Source organism: Mobula hypostoma, chromosome 1 (genome assembly GCF_963921235.1).
Source record: "Mobula hypostoma chromosome 1, sMobHyp1.1, whole genome shotgun sequence".
Lineage (NCBI taxonomy): Eukaryota > Metazoa > Chordata > Chondrichthyes > Myliobatiformes > Myliobatidae > Mobula > Mobula hypostoma.
This window is the reverse complement of record NC_086097.1, coordinates 170,711,403-170,731,248: the sequence shown is the minus strand read 5'-3', so window position 1 is coordinate 170,731,248 and position 19,846 is coordinate 170,711,403. Positions and strand designations below refer to the sequence as shown.

Sequence of the window (19,846 nt, the reverse complement as noted above, 5' to 3'; positions counted from 1 at the left end):
TAAAAATGCAACAAAGGGTTTGAATTCATTTCTTAAAGCAATGAAACTAGAAAGCAAAGAAGTTATGTTCAACTAATATAATACAGGCCACACTTGGAATGGCATGGAGAGTTGGGGGGCTACTGCACAGGACCAAAAGAAGCTGCAGAGGGTCGTAAATTTAGTCGGCTCCATCTTGGGTACTAGCCTACAAAGTAGCCAGGACATCTTCAAGGAGCGGTGTCTCAGAAAGGCAGCGTCCATTATTAAGGACATCCAATTCCCAGGGCATGCCCTTTTCTCACTGTTACCATCAGGTAGGAGATACAGAAGCCTGAAGGCACACACTCAGCGATTCAGGAACAGCTTCTTCCCCTCTGCCATCTGATTCCTAAATGGACATTGAACCTTTGGACACTACCTCACTTTTTTAATATATATTAGTTCTGTTTATTGCACAATTTTTAATCTATTCAATATACATATACTGCAATTGATTTACTTATTTATTTTTTATTATTATTATTTTTTCTTCTTCTTCTATATTATGTATTGCATTGAACTGCTGCTGCTAAGTTAACAAATGTCACGACACATGGCAGTGACAATAAACCTGACTCTGATTCTGAATTTCCGGTCACCCTGTAATTCGGCGGATATGGGGACACTTTCAAAGATGACAAGGGCTTAATAAATTGGTAAATTGGTTTATTATTGTCACATGTATTGTGGTATAGCAAAAAACTTTTCTTTGCATGCCATCCATGTAAATCATCTTATTCCAATAGTGCACTGAGATAGCACATGGGAAAAACTATGATAGAATGCAGAATATACTGCTTCAGATGACATCAAAACTGTGGCTCCTTCCACTAGAGAAAGGAAGAAGATAAATTGACAGCAATCTTTCCTGCATCATCAACAAAGAAAAGAGTTCATCGTTGACTTCAAAAAGGGGAGGGGATGGTTCACTTGTTCCTGTCTATTCAACAGACTGAGAGCATGGAGAGCTTCAGGTTTCAAAGTGTGAACATCACCACTAGTCTGCCCTGGTTCAGTCACATTGATGTCATGGCCAAGAAATCTCACCAATACCTTTACTTCCTTAGGAGGCTAAAGAAATTTGCCTTGTCCCCATCAATCCTTACGAATTTTTATCAATGCATAAAAGGCATTGTGCCTGGATGCAGAACAGTTTTTTTTATGGCAACTGTTCTGCACATGACTGCAAGAAACTGCAGACAGTTGTGGATACAGTTCTGCACATCATAGAAAGGAAATCTCCTTTCCATGGACTCTGCCCATACTTCTTACTGCCTCCATAAAACAGACAGCATAATCTAAGAACCTACCCAACCTAGACAATTCCTCTTTCCCCTCCTTCCATCAGGCAGTAGATACAAAAGCCTGAAGGCACCAAACTCAAGGTCAGCTTCTATCCCAATGTTATCAGACACTGGAACAGACCTCATATGATAAAATGGACTTCTGGCCTCACGATGTACCTTGTTTTAACGTTTCACTTTATCGTTTAATTCCACTTCACTTTTTCTGTAGCTTTTACTCTTTATTCTGCATTGTTACTGTTTCACTTTATGCACTATGCAATGATTTGATCTGTATGAGTAGTGTGCAAAACAAGCTTTTCACTGTATCTTTGCTCTGTACATGAGACAGTAATAAACTAATATCAGTACCAAAATATGGAACTTACAACCACAAGATGTAGTTGAAGTAAAAATGTATATGAACTTGAGAAAAATCTGGACAGAGCCCAAGGCAGAAATGATGAGATCAAAGGGTGGGGAGGAAGCCCATGTGGGTGCACAATTGATCCTCAATAAGATGACCCAAGTAGCCTATGTTTTCTACATAAACCATTGAGATTATATGCTAGCTCCACTTTCTCTGATGGTGCAGTAAAAATGTCACCAGGTCCATCACGAATCATAAAAATCGTCATCAGAGTTCTTCCGTGAATATGATAGATGACGGAATGGAAAATCCTTTTAACTCTCAGACACAATAGAAATACTTGTTTTTAATGTACCATCAGAATGTGATCAGTAACACCAATAGAAAGTATATCCTTTCAGATCCCCCCAAAGCAGAGTATGACTTAGACATTTTATCTTTAAATCAAAAATTAATGTTGATGTGTGCAATAGCTTAAGTATAAAGCCTTAATTATCTTTTATTTAAAATGTCATCCTTCTCCTTGGAAATTATTCACAAAACTATAAAGGTTAATTGTGTAGATTTTCAAAAAGTGAAATAAAAATCCCAAGGTCACTGAATGCAAATCTGATAAGGAAGGTGACTAGATAATATTCATCTGTTTCTGTTATGATAAGCAGACATTACTTTACTGCAGTCTCATTAGAGGTTAGCCTGTGACAGTGCCTCAGGAAATAACACTCATGGACCACCTATTGTGACAAGGCACCACTGTGTTTGAAGGAAGGTGGATTGAAGATTCTTCTTGCATTAGAGCTTTTTTCCCTCAGTGCAGTTTTCTCTTTGTACCTTCAAACCTTAGTAGATGTTAACTCATTAAACACTAGCATTTCTCTACCAAACCACTCAAGGTTTGTTGAACAGGAATCAGAACCAAAACTACAAATGTCAGGAATCTGTAAATTAGGATAGTTCGGGAAACACACAGCCTGCATCTAAAAAGAATATGCCCCGATCATTTCAAATTCTGTGTTTTTACAGCACATTTTCTGTTCCTTTTGATGGGGGCTTGACGAAGAGCTAACAAGGCCTTGATGAGTCGAATGGCCTCCTTCCTTGCTGTACAATGTTGTCCCAGCTCTGAAACACAGGATTTCAGATTGAGATTCCAGTCTGGCACCAGAGAACAAAGTCTTCAAGCTGGTCCTAGGGATGACAGGTCTGTCTCTTCAGGACATATTGACTAGGGTTGGCTTCTAGAATTGAATTAAATTGCTTTTTTATTATCACTGGCACCAAGGTGCAGTGAAAAACTTGTGTTGCATGCCAACCATACAGATTGCTTCATTAGAACAGTGTGTTGAGGGAAAATCAATACAGAGCACAATATAGAGTTACAGAGGAAGTGCAGTCCATGCAGACAATAAGATGGAAGGCATAACAAGGTAGATTGAGAGGTCAAGGGACCATCTGATCACACAGTAATCCTATAAGAGCAGAATAGAAGCGGTTCTGAGCCCGGTGGTACATACTTTCAGGCTTTTCTAACTTCTGTCCCATAGGACGGAGATCAAGTGAGAATGCTTAGGATGGGTGGAATTTTTTGGTTATGTTATCTGCCGAGGAAGCAAGTACTGTAGACAGAGTTCATTGAAAGGAGGTTGTTTCTCATGCTGTGTCGAGCTGCATCCACAACTCTCTGTGGGTTCTTGTGGGTCTCTGGCACAGCAGTTGCCATACCAAGTCTGACCAATGCCATAACCACAATTGTCTAGTGGATTCTACCCCAGGCACACAACGTTACGGTCTGTTAAGACAGGGCTCATACATTTCAGATGAAAGAGTATTGAGCCAAACCCAACTTAACTACTTGAAATACTTCTTTCACCCAACCCAGCCAACACAAACAGGACAGTGTTGGTCGGGTGCCACTGAGCTCAAGTAAATTGATTCTGATCATGGGTGCTATTTCATGGATGAGACTTTGAGTCTCTTCTGCTCTCTGGAGTAAGTGTTTGGAGAGGCCGAGTCTACTGAACCTGGATTGGGAATGGTTAAGAAGGGATGGGGTACAGTATGTAACTTTTTCAGGGGTATAAACTTTTCCCAGTATCAGATAAAACCAGAGGGTAAGAGGTAAGAGGTAAAAGATTTGGAGATCAAAACATGCCCTCTTCTCCCAGAGAGCAGTAAGTGCTTAGCCAGAGAGAGCAGTAGAAGCAAGGTCTATGACAGCATTTATGAATATCTACACCGGCACTTTGAATCAACCAGACATAGAAAAGTACAGGCTAAGCACTGGAAAAATTATTAATACGGATGGTTGTCCTCTGGTCTGTGGGAACATAGTGGGCCAAGTGGGCTGGCTTCCAGCCGTATGACACTAAAACTGCATTTCAGCTGGGAAATATTCCTGGTGAGTCAACCAGTATTTAAAATGAAGCCAAATTCCTGGGATAAAGTGATTGCTCCAGACTCCGTTTTGGTTAATTAGAGAAGACAAAAAGTGTTTCCAAGAAGTACAAAATATCTGCTGCAGAAAGTATCATCCTTATTTATATTCAGATTGTTTTTGAAACCCTTTTATTTTTGTCTGTTCTGCATTGTCCCTTGCTGTTTCTGGGAGGTGGTTATGTCAACATTGGCTAATATATTTCCGACTTTTCTACGCCCAACACCTTCTTAATGCACTTCCACAATGGAAGGCCATCTGGAATGCACTGAAAGGTGGTTTGGGTATTTAAGTCTTTTCCTTTCAGTCAGAAAACCATACGATTAACAGATTTGCTGTTCTTTTATACAAAGATTATGACAAGATATGAATGGATTTCAGAATACAAAATGCCAGCAAATATCACTGTTTGATGAATTACAAAGCTGAGCAGTTGAACCTGCAGGGTGAAAGGATGCTTCACTTCCTCTGCAGAGTATGACACAGAAGTCAGAATTTAAATCCAGGTACATCTGGATTTAAAATACTAACTTACAAAACATGTGTAAATTGAATTTGTGTTCTATGAACAAAGAATTCTATGAGAAATAGAGTGAAGGAAATATTCATCATTGAGGGATTATGAAAAATTGTAGAACTGACTCCAAGTAGTATAACATTTCTAAGTGGCTTTTAAACCCAGAATTCATAGAAACATAGAAACAAAGAAAACCTACAGACCCTTTGGCCCACAATGCTGTGCCAAACATGTACTTTAGAAATTACCTCAGGTTACCCATAGCCCTCTATTTTTATGATCTCCATGTACCAATTCAGGAGTCTCTTAAAAGAGCCTATCATATCCGCCTCCACCACGGTCGTCGGCATCCCATTCCACATACTCACCACTCTCTGCGTAAAAAAACTTACCCCTCACATCTCCTCTGTAACTACTTCCAAGCACTTTAAAACTATGCCATCTCATGTTAGCCATTTCAGCCCTGGGAAAAAGCCTCTGACTAGCCACATGATCAATGCCTCTTATCATTTTATACACCTCTTTCAGGTCACCTCTCATCCTGCGTTGCTCCAAGGAGAAAAGGTCGAGTTCACTCAAAGTACTCCAGCGTGTGGTGAAAACTGCCCAGCGGATTATTGGCACCCAATTGCCCACCATTGAGAACATCTACCATAATTATCAAGGATGCATCTCACCCTAACCATGGACTTTTTACCCTCCTCCCATCTGGTAGGCACTACAGGAGCCTCCGCTCCCACACCAGCAGGCACAGGAGGAGCTTCTTCCCTGAGGCTGTGACCCTGCTGAACCTCACAACACAGCACTAAGCAGTATTGCACCCATATTATACTGTTTCAGTACTTTTATATTTGTGTGCTGTAGCACTTTTTATTTGCTGTTATTTTACAAAATAACACTATTCTTTGCATTTCTGGTCAGATGCTAACTGAATTTCATTGGCTTTGTATCTGTACTCGGCACAATGACAATAAAGTTGAATCTAATCTACTCTATTCTCATTAGGCATGCTCCCCAATCCAGGCAACATCCTTGTAAATCTCCCCTGCACCCTTTCTATAATTTCCACATCCTTCCTGTAGTGAGGTGATCAGAACTGAGCACAGTTTTCCAAGTGGTGTTTGATCAGGGTCCTATATAGCTGTAAAATTACCTCTCGGCTCTTAAACTCAATCTCACAGTTGGTGAAGGCCAATGCACCGTATACCTTCCTAAACATAGAGTCAACCTGTGTAGCTGCTTTGAGTGTCCTGTGGACTGGGACCCCAAGATCCCTCTGATCCTCCTCACTGCCAAGAGTTTTACCATTAATACTGTACTATATTCTGCCATCATATTTGACCTACCAAAATGAACCACCTCACACTTATCTGGGTTGAACTCCATCTGCCACTTCTCAGCCGAGTTTTGCATCCTATCAATGTCCCGCTGTATCCTCTGATATCCCTCCACACTATACACAACACCCCTAACCTTTTTATCATCAGCAAATTTACTAACCCATCCCTCCACTTCCTCATCCAGATCATTTATAAAAATCACGAAGAGAAGGGGTCCCAGAACAGATCCCTGAGGCACACCGCTGGTCACCAACCTCCTTGCAGAATATGACATGTGTACAACCATACTTTGTTTTCTGTGAGCAAGCCAGTTCTGGATCCACCAAGCAAGGTCCCCTTAGATTCCATGCCTCCTTACTTTCTCAATAAGCGTTGCATGGGGTACCTTATCAAATGCCTTGCTGAAATCCATATACACTACATCTACATCATTCATCAATGAGTTTAGTCACATCCTCAAAAAATTCAATCAGGCTTGTAAGGCATGACCTGCCTTTGACAAAGCCATGCTGACCATTCCTAATCATATTATGCCTCTCCAAATGTTCATAAATCCTGCCTCTCAGGATCTTTTCCATCAATTTACCAACCACTGAAGTAAGACTCACTGGTCTATAATTTCCTGGGCTATCACTACTCCCTTTCTTGAATAAGGGAATAACATCTGCAACCCTCCAGTCCTCTGGAACCTCTCCCATTCCCATTGATGATGCAAAGATCATTGCCAGAAGCTCAGTAATCTCTTCCCTCACCTCCCACAGTAGCCTGGGGTATACCTCATCCAGTCCCAGTGACTTATCTAACTTGATGCTTTCCAAAAGCTCCAGCACATCCTCTTTCTTACTGTCTATATGCTCAAGCTTTTCAGTCCACTGTAAGTCATCCCTACCATTGCCAAGATCCATTTCCGTAGTGAATAATGAAGCAAAGTATTCATCAAGTACCTCTGCTATCTCCTCCAGTTCCATACACACTTTTCCACTGCCACACTTGATTGGTCCTATTCGCTCACGTCTTATCCTTTTGCTCTTCACATACTTGTAGAATGCCTTGGGGTTTTCCTTAATCCTGTCTGCCAAGGCCTTCTCATGGCCCCTTCTGGCTCTCCTAATTTCATTTTTAAGCTCCTTTCTGCTAGCCTTATAAACTTCTAGATCTTTTGTTTTTTGAACCTTTCGTAAGCTTTTCTTCCTGACTAGATTTTCAGCAGTCTTTGTACACCACGATTCCTGTACCCTACCATCCATTCCCTGTCTCATTGCAGCATACCCATGCAGAACACCATGCAAATATCCCCTGAACATTTGCCACGTATCCCCTGAAAACATCTGTTCCCAGTTTATGTTTCCAAGTTCCTGCCTGATAGCTTCATATTTCCCCTTATTCCAATTAAACGCTTTCTTAACTTGTCTGTTCCTATCCCTCTCCAATGCTATGGTAAAGGAGATAGAATTCCATCAAAAAATAATGATCAGAAAGCAATATTTTCATTCATTTACACAGGTGATTGCTTAGTATTTTACAGCAATATTTTCAAATTATTCTACTGACTATACCATGGTGGGGAGGGGAGAGGGGAGAGGGGAGAGGGGAGAGGGGAGAAGGGAGAGGGGAGAAGGGAGAGGGGAGAAGGGAGAAGGGAGAGGGGAGAGGGGAGAGGGGAGGGGGAGGGGGAGGGGGAGGGGGAGGGGGAGGGGGAGAGGGAGAGGGGGAGAGGGGGAGAGGGGGAGAGGGGGAGAGGGGGAGAGGGGGAGAGGGGGAGAGGGGGAGAGGGGGAGTGGGGGGAGAGAGCGGGGGGAGAGAGAGAGAGAGAGAGAGAGAGAGAGAGAGAGAGAGAGAAATATTGTTACAGCATTGTTACTGTAACAAATTAAGTTGCCTTCACTTGTGTGAAAGCGAGTGTTTATTTGCCTGACTTAGTGATGAGTCAGGACAGAAGATATCAGCAGCGTACAACTATACTAGCTTGAGTCAGTGGGATCAAACACTATTAACTCCCCCTGCCATATGGCACAGCAACAACTCGGGCTGCAGACTCCAAGTGATAACTGTCCTGAGTATTTGCTTGAGATCCTTTTAAATGGACAAAACATCCTGGAGTCAGCTTCTGCAATTCATGGTCAGACAGACACACACACGCAAACACACACGAAGTCACACAAACACACACACACACACACACACACACGCAAACATGTAAACATGACATACACATACATGTACACACTCAGAAGATGTAAAAGAGGAAGACAGTTCTAGACATAAGGTAATGCAGTAGGAACAGGGCTACATTAGCCTCTGATCTCTCCAGAAAAAAAACAATCATGAAGACAAATTAATATCACATTAAGACCAGGTGCAAATTAATACTCACACACTCATACTAACTGCTGCATCACTGTGAGATATGGTGTAATATTGTTATTTAATTTTATAATTTTCTAGTTGTGTTTGTCATTAACTGAGATATCTATGGAGGGGAGGCTTTTGTTCTGTTCTATAAAATTATACAAAGGCATCTTATTGGTTAATTAGGGAAGACAAAATGCTTTCAAGAAGTGCACAATATCTGGTCTCAGAAAATATCATCCATATTTATATCCAGATTGTTTTTGCAACCTTTTTATTATTTCCTTGCTCTGAATTAGCAAGTGTTCAGTTCCAGTCACCACATTACAGGAAGGAAGTGATTGCACTGGAGGCGGTACAGAGGAAACTCATGAAGATATTGCCTGGAACAGAAAATGTCAGCTGTCAGGAAAGACCAGGCAGGCTAAAGTCATGTCCTTTGGAGCAAAGGGAGCCTGAAGAGGGACTTAATTGACTTGTGTAAAATGACGATGGGCCTGGACAAAAGCTACTTCCCTTAGCTTAGTGAGAGAGCAGAGGATACAAGTTCAAAAGGATTTAGAAGATGGAAAAATTTGCGTACGGAACCTATTGCCTAGGACATTGGTAAAGGCAGAAACCCTCATCAGATTTAAGCTGTGTCTGGATGTGTACATAAAGAACTATGACCTGCAGAGCAATGGATTCAGTGCTGGAAGATGCAATTAGGCTCAGTTGCGACTTTCCAGCCATGACAATGAGCTGAATGGCCTCCTTCTGTATTGTAGCTTTCAGAGCTAAGAATCTCTGTCATTGCTGTTGTGAAAAGTCATTCAGTGGCAGCAGCAAAATGTTGACAAATCCACCGATCCCCTCTCCTAGCCCCCGTTATTCACTGTCCTGTCAGCACACCAGCTTCAAACATACGAAACCATCCACGTCTTCCAGAGCATAGTCATCTCCACTTCCAAGAATGAATGAGCCCTGAGCAACACTGGTGAAGAAGGCATTTGACACATTGGACTTCATCAGCGAGTGTAGGAGTTGGTACATTATTTTGCAAGATTTTGTGAGGCTGCACTTGGAGTATTGTGTACAGTTTTGGTTACCCAGTTATGGGAATGATATCATTAAGTTGAAAAGAGTCATTAAGTTGATGAGAATGTTTCCAGAACTGAAGGGTCTGAGATACTCGGAGAGTTTGGGCAGCCTAGGACTTTATTCCATGGAGTGCAGGAGACTGGGGCTTGTTCTTATGGAGGTGTATAAAATCATGAGGGGCATAGAGAGACTGAATGCATTCAAACATTTATTCCCATGAAATAAAAAACTAAAAGGCAAAGAATTTAAGATGAGAGACAAAAGACTTAAAGGGGATCTGAGGGACAACTTTTTCTCACTGTATATGGGATGAACTGCCAGAGGAAGTGGTTGAAACAAGTACGGAATAGCATTTAAAAGACATTTGTGTGGAACACGGAGAGGAATGATTCAAGTGGATACGGGCCAAGTGCAGGTAATAGGACCAGTTTAAATGGATATTTTGGTTGCCATGAACTAATTGAGCCCAAGGGCCTGTTATTACTCCATGACCCGCGCACTCACAGTGGAACAGCCTGGGCTAGCTTTGAAACTCAGCTCTGGGGATCTGATAGCATTGCAGGTCACAGAGTAAGTTTCCGTGATAACATATGGGAACACCTTTCATCCTCAGCTACTGACCTTTATTGAATAGTAAAGCAACAAAGTACTTCAAGAGATCAATTGGCCCATCAGCACTTTCAGCACTTTGAAAGTCAAACTAATCAGTTCCATTTACTCTCACTTTCCTCCACCCGGCATCCCAATTCTTTTCTAAGCTTTGAAAGTTATTATTACTTCCACTTTCTCTCCCTGTCAAGCAGTTACACATTCAAACAGCATCACAGCTGAGAGCTGACCAAGTCAAACAATTGCCTGTCATTGTGGCACTTTGAAATTTTTACATAATTTCATTAAAGGGTGATTAAGTGGAGACAGTAGACAGGGCAACTCTCACACAGTCCCTGTGACCGGGCTTGATACTGGCCTCGCCATCCAGGACATGCCCTTTTCTCATTACTACCATCAGGGAGGAGGTACAGGAGCCTGAAGATACACACTCAACATTTTAGGAACAGTTTCCTCCTCTCCATCATCAGATTTCTGAATGGTCCATAAACCCATGATCACTACCTCACTATTTTGTCCTCTTTTTGCACTATATATTTTTTATTTTTTTATTGCAACTTATAGTAAACATTTTGTATTACAGTGCACTGCTGTTGCAAAAATAAAAAAATTTCACATCATAACGTCAGTGATAATAAACCTGATTCTGATTTTGGTACTGTCTGTATGGTGTCTATGACCATTTTGGTTCTTGGAAAGTGCGTCACTTTCTTCACACATGTTAAAGGTATGAAGGTACACTGGCTGCTATAACCCACGCCAAGGTTGAGGGGGTGGGGTCTTGGAATACAAGATACTTAGAAGGAAGATAAGAAGGAATAGGTTATAGGAAAATAAGTGGACACTGGAATTATTAGAAATCTCTCAGAGTCGATGGATGGAATCTCCCAAATTAATTGCATAAGCAACAATGTGAAGAATCTATTTCTACCAGAAATGTTTAATGATTTTGAACACCCAATCCAGATTCCATCAACTTTCCCTCCTACAAGGATAACAATCCCATTTATTCATAATAAAGATTAAACTATAGCGCTAACACCAACTGTAACATTTTATTTTGCATTCTATTACTGCTTGTGCCTTATACTATCCCGTAGCACTTTTGTGATGGGACGGTCTGTAGGAAGGCATGCAAAACAAAGATTTTCTCTGTGCCAATTTATTGCACCTGTCTCAACCACATCCTCGAGCAGCTCATTCCATAAATGTAAATCAATTACTAATTACCAACTATTAAGATTACCAGCACTTTTACTTCACCTTCCAGCTACTTCTTTAGCTTTCAGCCATTGACCAGATCTAGATCAGGATTTTTCCAACTATTTATTCCACTAAGTTTTTGGAACATAGTACCTGGAATTTTCACTTCCTAATCCTGTGATAGTTTTACCTGACCAAGGCTCTATATATGGGGAATGGTGAACTGGATGCATCCACCTTTTTTCTCTATGCAGAAGGAGTTAAAAGTTCCATCTCCTCTTGATTCTCTTCCAAGCTGCTTGTTCTTAACAAGACACTGTAGGATTCAGCCTGAGGTGCCACCTTTACCACACTGAACACAAACTGCACAGTACAAAATATAATATTCCTCTTATAACCATATAAAACCATATAACAATTACAGCACGGAAACAGGCCATCTCGGATCTTCTAGTCCATGCCGAACTCTTAGTCTCACCTGGTCCCACCGACCCTCACTCAGCCCATAACCCTCCATTCTTTTCCTGTCCATATAGCTGTCCAATTTAACTTGAAACGACAACATCGAACCTGCCTCAACCACTTCTGCTGGAAGCTCGTTCCACACAGCCACCACTCTCTAGTAAAGAAGTTCCCCCTCATGTTACCGCTAAACTTTTGCCCTTTAACTCTCAACTCATGTCCTCTTGTTTGAGTCTCCCCCACTCTCAATGGAAAAAGCCTACCCACGTCAACTCTGTCTATCCCCCTCATAATTTTAAACACCTCTATCAAGTCCCCCCTCAACCTTCTATGCTCCAAAGAATAAAGACCCAACTTGTTCAACCTTTCTCTGTAACTCAGGTGATGAAACCCAGGTAACATTCTCGTAAGTCCTCTCTGTACTCTCTCTATATTGTTGACATCTTTCCTATAATTCGGTGACCAAAACTGTACACAATACTCCAAATTTGGCCTCATCAATGCCTTGTACAATTTCAACATTACATCCCAACTCCTAAACTCAATGCTCTGATTTATAAAGGCCAGCATACCAAAAACTTTCTTCACCACCCTATCCACATGAGATTCCACCTTCAGGGAACTATGCACCATTATTCCTAGATCCCTCTGTTCTACTGCTTTCTTCAATGCCCTACCATTTGCCATCTATGTCCTATTTTGATTAATACTACCAAAATGTAGCACCTCACATTTATCAGCATTAAACTCCACCTACCATCTTTCAGCCCACTCTTCTAACTGGCCTAAATCTCTCTGCAAGCTTTGAAAACTTGCTTCATTATCCACAACTCCACCTATCTTAGTATCATCTGCATACATACTCATCCAATTTACCACTCCATCATCCAGATCATTAATGTTTATGACAAACACTGGACCCAGTACAGATCCCTGAGGCTCACCACTAGTCACCGGCCTCCAATCTGACAAACAGTTATCCACCACTACTCTCTGGCATCTCCCATCCAGCCACTGCTGAATCCATTTTACTACTTCAATATTAATACTTAACGATTGAACCTTCTTATGATTAGATTGCCAGAACTGCAGATGAGGTCTGTCCAACAAAAGTAAGATTGGTACTCTCTTACTCAACTATCACTTGTTTTCGTCACTGCAGCCACACCGTGTCTTATTTTCATAGTGATAATGGATTGACCCTCTTCAGTCCAAGCACTCCAGCCCGATCATTGTACTGTGATTTATTTCGATGCACATCTTCTCCTTTTAACTGTTGTACTAATTGTTGAACCCTTGTCTATCAAATTGTATTTATAACTTATTGGTTCTGGTTATCTAAACAGCAATTTTCCTCATTTTCTACCAGCTCTAGGTAGAATATGCAAAGTTAATTTTATCTCCTACACGATCACTAGGATGTGTGGATATTCTGAATAAACTCTTCTCGGCTTCCAGCTGGGTACAAGTATCGATTTTGCCTGACATTTTAATGACAAACTCTACCATCTTCATGAGGGATGAAGATGATTCGGGCCGAGATGTTAACCGTTTACTTTTTTCCATGGATGCTACCTGGCGTGCTGAGTTCCTCCAGCATTTTGTGTGTGTTGTTCGAACTCCCATGTATAGCAATGTTGAATTCCTTTGTTCTGCTTTTCACTGATATTGATTGAGGGATAAATGCTGGCTGGAGATAAAGTTCCTGCCCTTCTTTGTGACATTGATAGGAGTGGATGGCATACAAAACACAGGTAGCGCAATAGCACAATGGTTAGCACAACCCTGTAACAGCACCAGGGACCTGGGTTTAATTTCCACTGATGTATGTAAGGAGTTTGTATGTTCTCCTTGTGATCACATGGGTTTCCTCTGTGTGTTCTGGTTTCCTCCCACATTTCAAAGGCATAGGGGTTAGTAGGTTAATTGGTCACATAGGTATCATTCGGGTGGCGCAGGCTCATTGAGTCTGAAGGACCTGTTATCATGCTGTATTTCTAAAACATAAACTAAAATAAAAACTTAAAAAAAAATAAAAATGTTGTTCACCGTACCTCAGGATACACTCAGTGTCCACTTTATTAGGTACACCTGTACACCTGCTCGCTAATGCATCCCAATGTAAAAAAGCATGTAGACATGGTCAAGAGGTTCAGGTCAAACACCAGAATGGGAAAGAAATGTGATCTAAGTGACTTTGACTTTGGAATGATTATCGGTGCCAGCTGGGGTGACTTGATTATCTCAGAAACTGTAGATCTCCTGGAACTTACACACACAACACTCTAGAGTTTACTGAGAATGGTGCAAAAACAAAATAAAAACATCCTGTGGATAGCAGTTCTGTGGACGAAAATGCCTTGTTACTGAAAGGGGTCAGAGGAGTATGACCAGACTGGTTCAATGTGACAAAAAGGGAACAGTGTGCAAAGGCAGTGTGCAGTTTAACGGGGAGTGATTGTCTTGTACATTTTTCTTTTGATCACAAGACATTGGTAATGTAGAATACTTCAAGTCTGGTTCACTGGTTTATTGGCAGGACCAATGGTGGGGATGCTGCATGGCTTCAGTTATAGCACAGACTAGGCCTCATGCGACAGTGTCACCTGTTGCAGCCATCCAGGAGAGGTGATGCCAGAGGCGGTGCAGCGTAGCATCCATTGGGTGCTGCATTCTACTGTTCACATAGTGGAAAACAAGTTCGGATTGCATTCTGCTGCAGGGCTAGCTCTTGCCATAACATTCATAGACTCAGGGAGCTGGGCTATGTTATATATATATTTTGTGTGACTGGATGTTTTCTGCTGTCTTATATGTGCTATATGTCCCTTGCGCTGTGTATGACTGTTGGTACTGTGTTTTACACCTTGGCCCTGGAAGAATCATGCTTCGCTTGGCTGTATTCATGGGTTTTCATATTTGGTTCAATGACAATTAAACGTGAACATCGAACCTTGAAGTGGACACAGCAGAAGACCATGAACAAGCACTCAGTGGCTACTATACCTAATAAAGTGGCCACTGAGTGAATATGACAATAATAAACCAATTTATTAATTTACCAGCTGGGGTACTGTACTTTGTTCAGTTCTGGATGAAATTAAAGAGAAGGCAAAGAAGTGACTTGCAGAAATGCATAAGGAGCCTTAAGCAGGAAGGGTAGTGAGTGGTGAAGCTTGGATTCTTGGATTGTTCTCTTGATGACAGAGAACGTTATGAGGAAACTTAATTGTGGTATTTGATGTTATTAAGGGCTCTGATGAAAGATATTATTTTCACTAGTTGGGGGGGGGGGGATGGTAACCTGGGGATAAAGGTCAATCAGCCAAAGAATAGAGTGGGAAGCATAGGCATAGATGATCACACAGCCCTCTTCTATATGTATCTCCCTCTTATAAAATAGCACAGCACTTATATTATTACATTGCACTGTATAGAATATACAACACAGAAACAGGCCATTCAGCCCAAGCAGTTCATGCTGGAATTTATGCTCCATATGAAGCACTATTTGTCAGTTCATTCTGTCAGTCCAGCTCTCTGTTCCCTTCTCCCTTTTACACATATCCACCTCCCTCTTAAAGCATTCTGCACTACCTCCCCCCTTTGAATGGGCTGGGACTTTTGAAGTCCCTGTGGATTTCTCAATAACCACCCTGTATGGACAGCCTCTGGTTGTATTCTTCTCCACAAGTGAAAACATTCTCTGCATCCATGCAGTAAAACGCATCAACACTTTCAAGACCCATATTAGGCCACCCCCTCAGCCTTCCTTCTGAACAGAGAGATCCTTTTTTCCTGTATGACCAATCCCACACTTGGCTGATCGCTGCACCAGCGCACCCCAGGTAGAAACTAACACTTCTCATAAATGCAGCTTTCTGGACATACCAACTGCCTGGTACATCAGTCAACACATTACCACTTGTAAAACTGATATTAGTTTATACCCCATGGAGGCTGATTTTCACCAACCACACTCCCACACCATGTAGTGCCTAAGCAACATGAGGTCCAAAATAAATCTTGGGTGGAAACTTCTCCAGAAATAACTATCTCATGTGCATACTGTGCAGAGCAACCTACATGTCCAGATGACCAGTTTGATAGCTATGCAGCAGGCAAACACTACACTGATAACCCTCCCCACACAACACAAACAAAGCAATCAGGTCAATACAGAACATTACACGTAGCTATCCTGTGAACCAGTGGAACAGCACCTGGCTAACACAAGCCATATGAATAGCCACTTCTCCAGTGAAATAGTTTGTATACATTTTGTGCCTGTACAGTACAGTGATGAGTTATGACCTGAAACCTACTGCCTCTCTGAACCAGAATGAATCTGGGATCACGAAGAGGAATTGGAAAGGTAGTGGAAAGATTGTGGGGAATGGAACGGGTGAGATTGCTGACCGTCCTGGAGGCTATTCAGTGCCAGAAATACCTGAGAGGACTTTTCTCCAGATATTACAAGCAGGGACAGTAAACAGATAAAGTGATCTGTACAGTTGCAGTTTGGAAAATATCCATTTGTAGCCAGATGTGTACCTAAAGCCAGTCCAAAGGCTTTCTTTCAAATTCCCCAACATTATTAGACTCTGCAAAGCACAGACGGGCTCCAAACTCGATGGGAGTAATAATGAATCGAATAATGTTGTTAAAAATTCAGAAAATGATCGCAGCATGAAGCTGCATATGGTTACTGAGTTATTTCTCGCAGGCTGCGGCGTGGATGAACCCTTTCTAACGCATGATCTAAAGCAGACACACACACACGCACGAAGAGCAACATCAAATACGAGTTCCTTTACCCATCTTTAGCCAAGTCGGACAACCAGAGACACAACTACATTCGGTTTATTGCAACACATCGGAACATTCAGTCTCGGATGGTGATGTTAAAGGACACCTGCCCCCCGAGTCCAAGAGTTAGCAAGTGTGCATGCTTGAGAAGGGGATACTCTCAATAATATTTAGCTCCTGTTTAACGGGGGTTCTCGCCCGGTGACTGACAGCCCGGTAGTGGGGAACTAATTGATGTTTGCAGTTAAAATGATCAGCAGAATGGCCGGGCTGACTTAACTTCCTGAGCGAAGCCCACACGCACTCACCTGTATTGGGTCAATAAGCCGATGGCCGCGTATCCGAGCCGGGTAAGAGGCGTACGTACTGCTGTTCAGCCGGGTGCCCGAGAAAGGCAGAGGATTCAGAGGAATTCTAAATCAACGGAGGGTCTTTCAGTCAATGTGTAGGGCGCACACACAAACACACACGCACACACACACACACACACACACACTGCAGAAAGCAGAATACTAATGCAAGGAACTGAGAGATTTATGCATGCAAGCCATCAGTCAAATGGATGGAGAAAGTGGTTTAAAATCAGCTTCGTCTTACCCCCTTCTATCCGCCTCTCTCTAAGTATCAACAGCGTCGGCGGAGGCGTTTGGCTTGGACGCCCGGCTTCCTCTCAGCCTCGTCCGTCCGCTAAAGTGTGGACGAGGGACTGCGCTTTGGTACCTGCAACTTGGCGCCGGGTGGACTGAGCCCCGTGTTAAGCCGCACTACGCGGCAGGCTGGACCGCTGTGTGTATGTGTGTGTGTGTGGGAGCGGGCGACGGTTTTAACCAGCTCAGCCAGGCAAACAGGATTTCATGAAGGAGGGAGGGACGGGTGGGGGGGTGGAGATTCTGAGATGGATCCCGAGAAGCAGACGGGCCCCCTTCCCCTTACTCTGCTACCCTGACCCAATAAAAGAAGGAGGTATTAGGAGAAAGTCCATCAGCTCGAAGACAGATGGATTCGAAGATCAGCAATGGTTAAGAAAGGGATTGAAAGAGAGAAAGAGAGAGAGAGAGAGAGAGAGAGAGAGAGAGAGAGAAAGGGGGAGGTTATTTGCATTTGAATGCAGCTAACCACCGTGAAGACCATAAGTTTTATTTTTTTAAATAACAACTTGTCAAAGAACAAGTGATGAATTGAACTCCTGAGGGATGCAAGTCAAAGTCACATAACTAATCGGGATTTACAGGTTGTCCGCTCCCAGAACTTCATTCCCGTTCATTCCCATTCTTCCAGAGGCATTGGTGACGGGGGGTGGGGGGTGGTCTCCCGGGTTGTAAAGACCGTTTGCCCTCCCTAGGTGCACTGGTTTAACAAACTTGATTGTCTACAACATGACCCTGATCCTTTCCCCTGATGTTACCTCCCCACAGCCAGGAGCTAAACAGAAATGTAAGTCTGCCACATCAAAGGGAAGATGCGTTTACCTGCAGAGCTGACTGACACCGATTTCCCTCCCACCTTCATCTAGATCAGCTCCTCCTTGCATTGGTGGAGCTGACTCCTGGAGCAGTATGTTCGGCAAATATAATTCAGGGAAATAGTCCAAGGGGCTTTGCGGGAAAGGAATCCAAAACAGTTCAGACTGGGGCAGCGGTTGAAGAGAAATTTCACAAGTAACAGAGTTAAACAGCAGGGAAAAAGGCCCTTCAGCCCAACTTGTACATGTCGACTAGGATCTGCATTTAAGCTAGTCCCATTTGCCTGCAATTGGCCCATATCCCCTTTCCTATCCACGACTCTTAAATATTATTGTATCCCCTTCAACTATTTTCTCTGGTGCCTTGTTCCAAACTGTACACGTTATTGAAACATCGAAGGGTGCGCCGGTGGAACAGCTGGGGGGGCCACAGCCTCACAGCACTAGACACCTGTGTGCAAATCTTGACCTCAGGTAACATCGTTCTTGTAAAAAGTATTGCATACAATTTACGTTTGTGTTCTTCTGAATGCTGCTTAACAGATGCTATGTGCCTGTGATGCCGCGGCAGGTAAGTTTTCACTGCTGTGCGTACCTTCCCACGCATGTATCTGTGCACTGACAATAAATTCAACTTTGAATTTTGTCTGTGTGGAGCTTGCACGCTCTCGCTGTGACTGTGTCCCTTTTCTCGGGGTGTCCTGGTGCCTCCCATTTCCTAAAGATGTGCAACGTGGTCACATAACTGCCCGGTCTCAATTGCCCCCAGTGTGTAAGTGCCCAGGTGAGCAGCAGAATCTGATGAGAAGGTGAGAGACTAAATTGGAATAATGTAGTATTGGTGTGAAAGGGTTGTTGACAGTCAGCGTAGACTGAATATAAAGGCCTGTTTCTGTGCTCTATCTCTTCAGGGGAGAATTTGGAAGACTTCAGTTCAATTCAAGTTCAAGTGTCATTCAACCATACATGATTACTCATGAATACAGCCAAACAACACAGAATGGAGGAGGAAGCCATTTGGCCCCTCAAATCTGGTCCATCATTCAGTATAATCAAGGCTGATCTGCCTTACAACTCACCTCCTCCTCTGTGCCAGTTTCCTGTAGCACTCCATCTCTGTCAAATTATCTACTCCTCGTTAAATACTCCCAGAGATGTAGCCTCCACAACTGCAAGGTAGATAATTCTGAAGATTCACTGCCCTCTATGAAAAGAAATTCTTACACTCTTCTGAGGGGAAACTTCCTTACTCAGAGGGTGGTGCAAGTGTGGAATGAGTCAGCAGCAGAAGCGGTAGATGTGGCTTCAGTCCTAACATTTAAGAGAAATTTATATGTACATAGATGGGAGGAGTTAGGAGGGGTATGGTCCGAGTGCAAGTCAATGGGACGCGACAGTTGATCTGATTGGCATAGGCTAGATGGGCAGAATGGCCTGTTTCTATGCTGTAATGCTTTATAACTGACTTCAGTGTTAAATGAGGCTGGAATGAGGAAGGGCCTTGTCAGGGAAGATCTTGAGGGGCTGTTTCCCTTTGTAGGGAAATCTAAAGTGAGAAGACCCAATTGAAATAGAGGCAGGGCAGAATTTCTTCTCTCAAAGGAATTATCAACCCTGAAGAGCAGTGGAACTGAGTCAAAAATATATTCAAAGTAGATTTGTGGACAGTCAAAGAGTCAAGGGTCATGGGCAACAAACAGGGAGTTGAAGACAAGATAAGATCAGCAGTGTGCATTGAGCTGGTGAAAACCTCAAGGGTTCTTCTCTCATTTCTCCTATTTTTAAAGGAGGAACATAGAACAGAGAACATAAAACAGTACTGCACAGGAACAGATTCTTCGACACATGATGTTTGTGCCAAACATAATGCCATATTAAACTTCCTTCCATTTCCTGTACACACGTCT

At 42.6% G+C, this 19,846-nt stretch overlaps 1 protein-coding gene across 2 annotated transcripts in view; it reads right to left on the bottom strand.

Annotated features, from left to right (window-relative positions):
* Positions 1-17,272, bottom strand: part of LOC134342600 (cadherin-7-like) — a 232,820-nt gene extending 215,548 nt beyond the window's left edge. For both annotated transcript variants that reach the window (XM_063040931.1, XM_063040923.1), the window contains exon 1: positions 17,075-17,272. The gene's annotated coding sequence lies outside the window, so the exon portion shown is untranslated. The remainder of the gene's footprint in view (positions 1-17,074) is intronic.
* Positions 17,273-19,846: the final 2,574 nt, after the last annotated feature.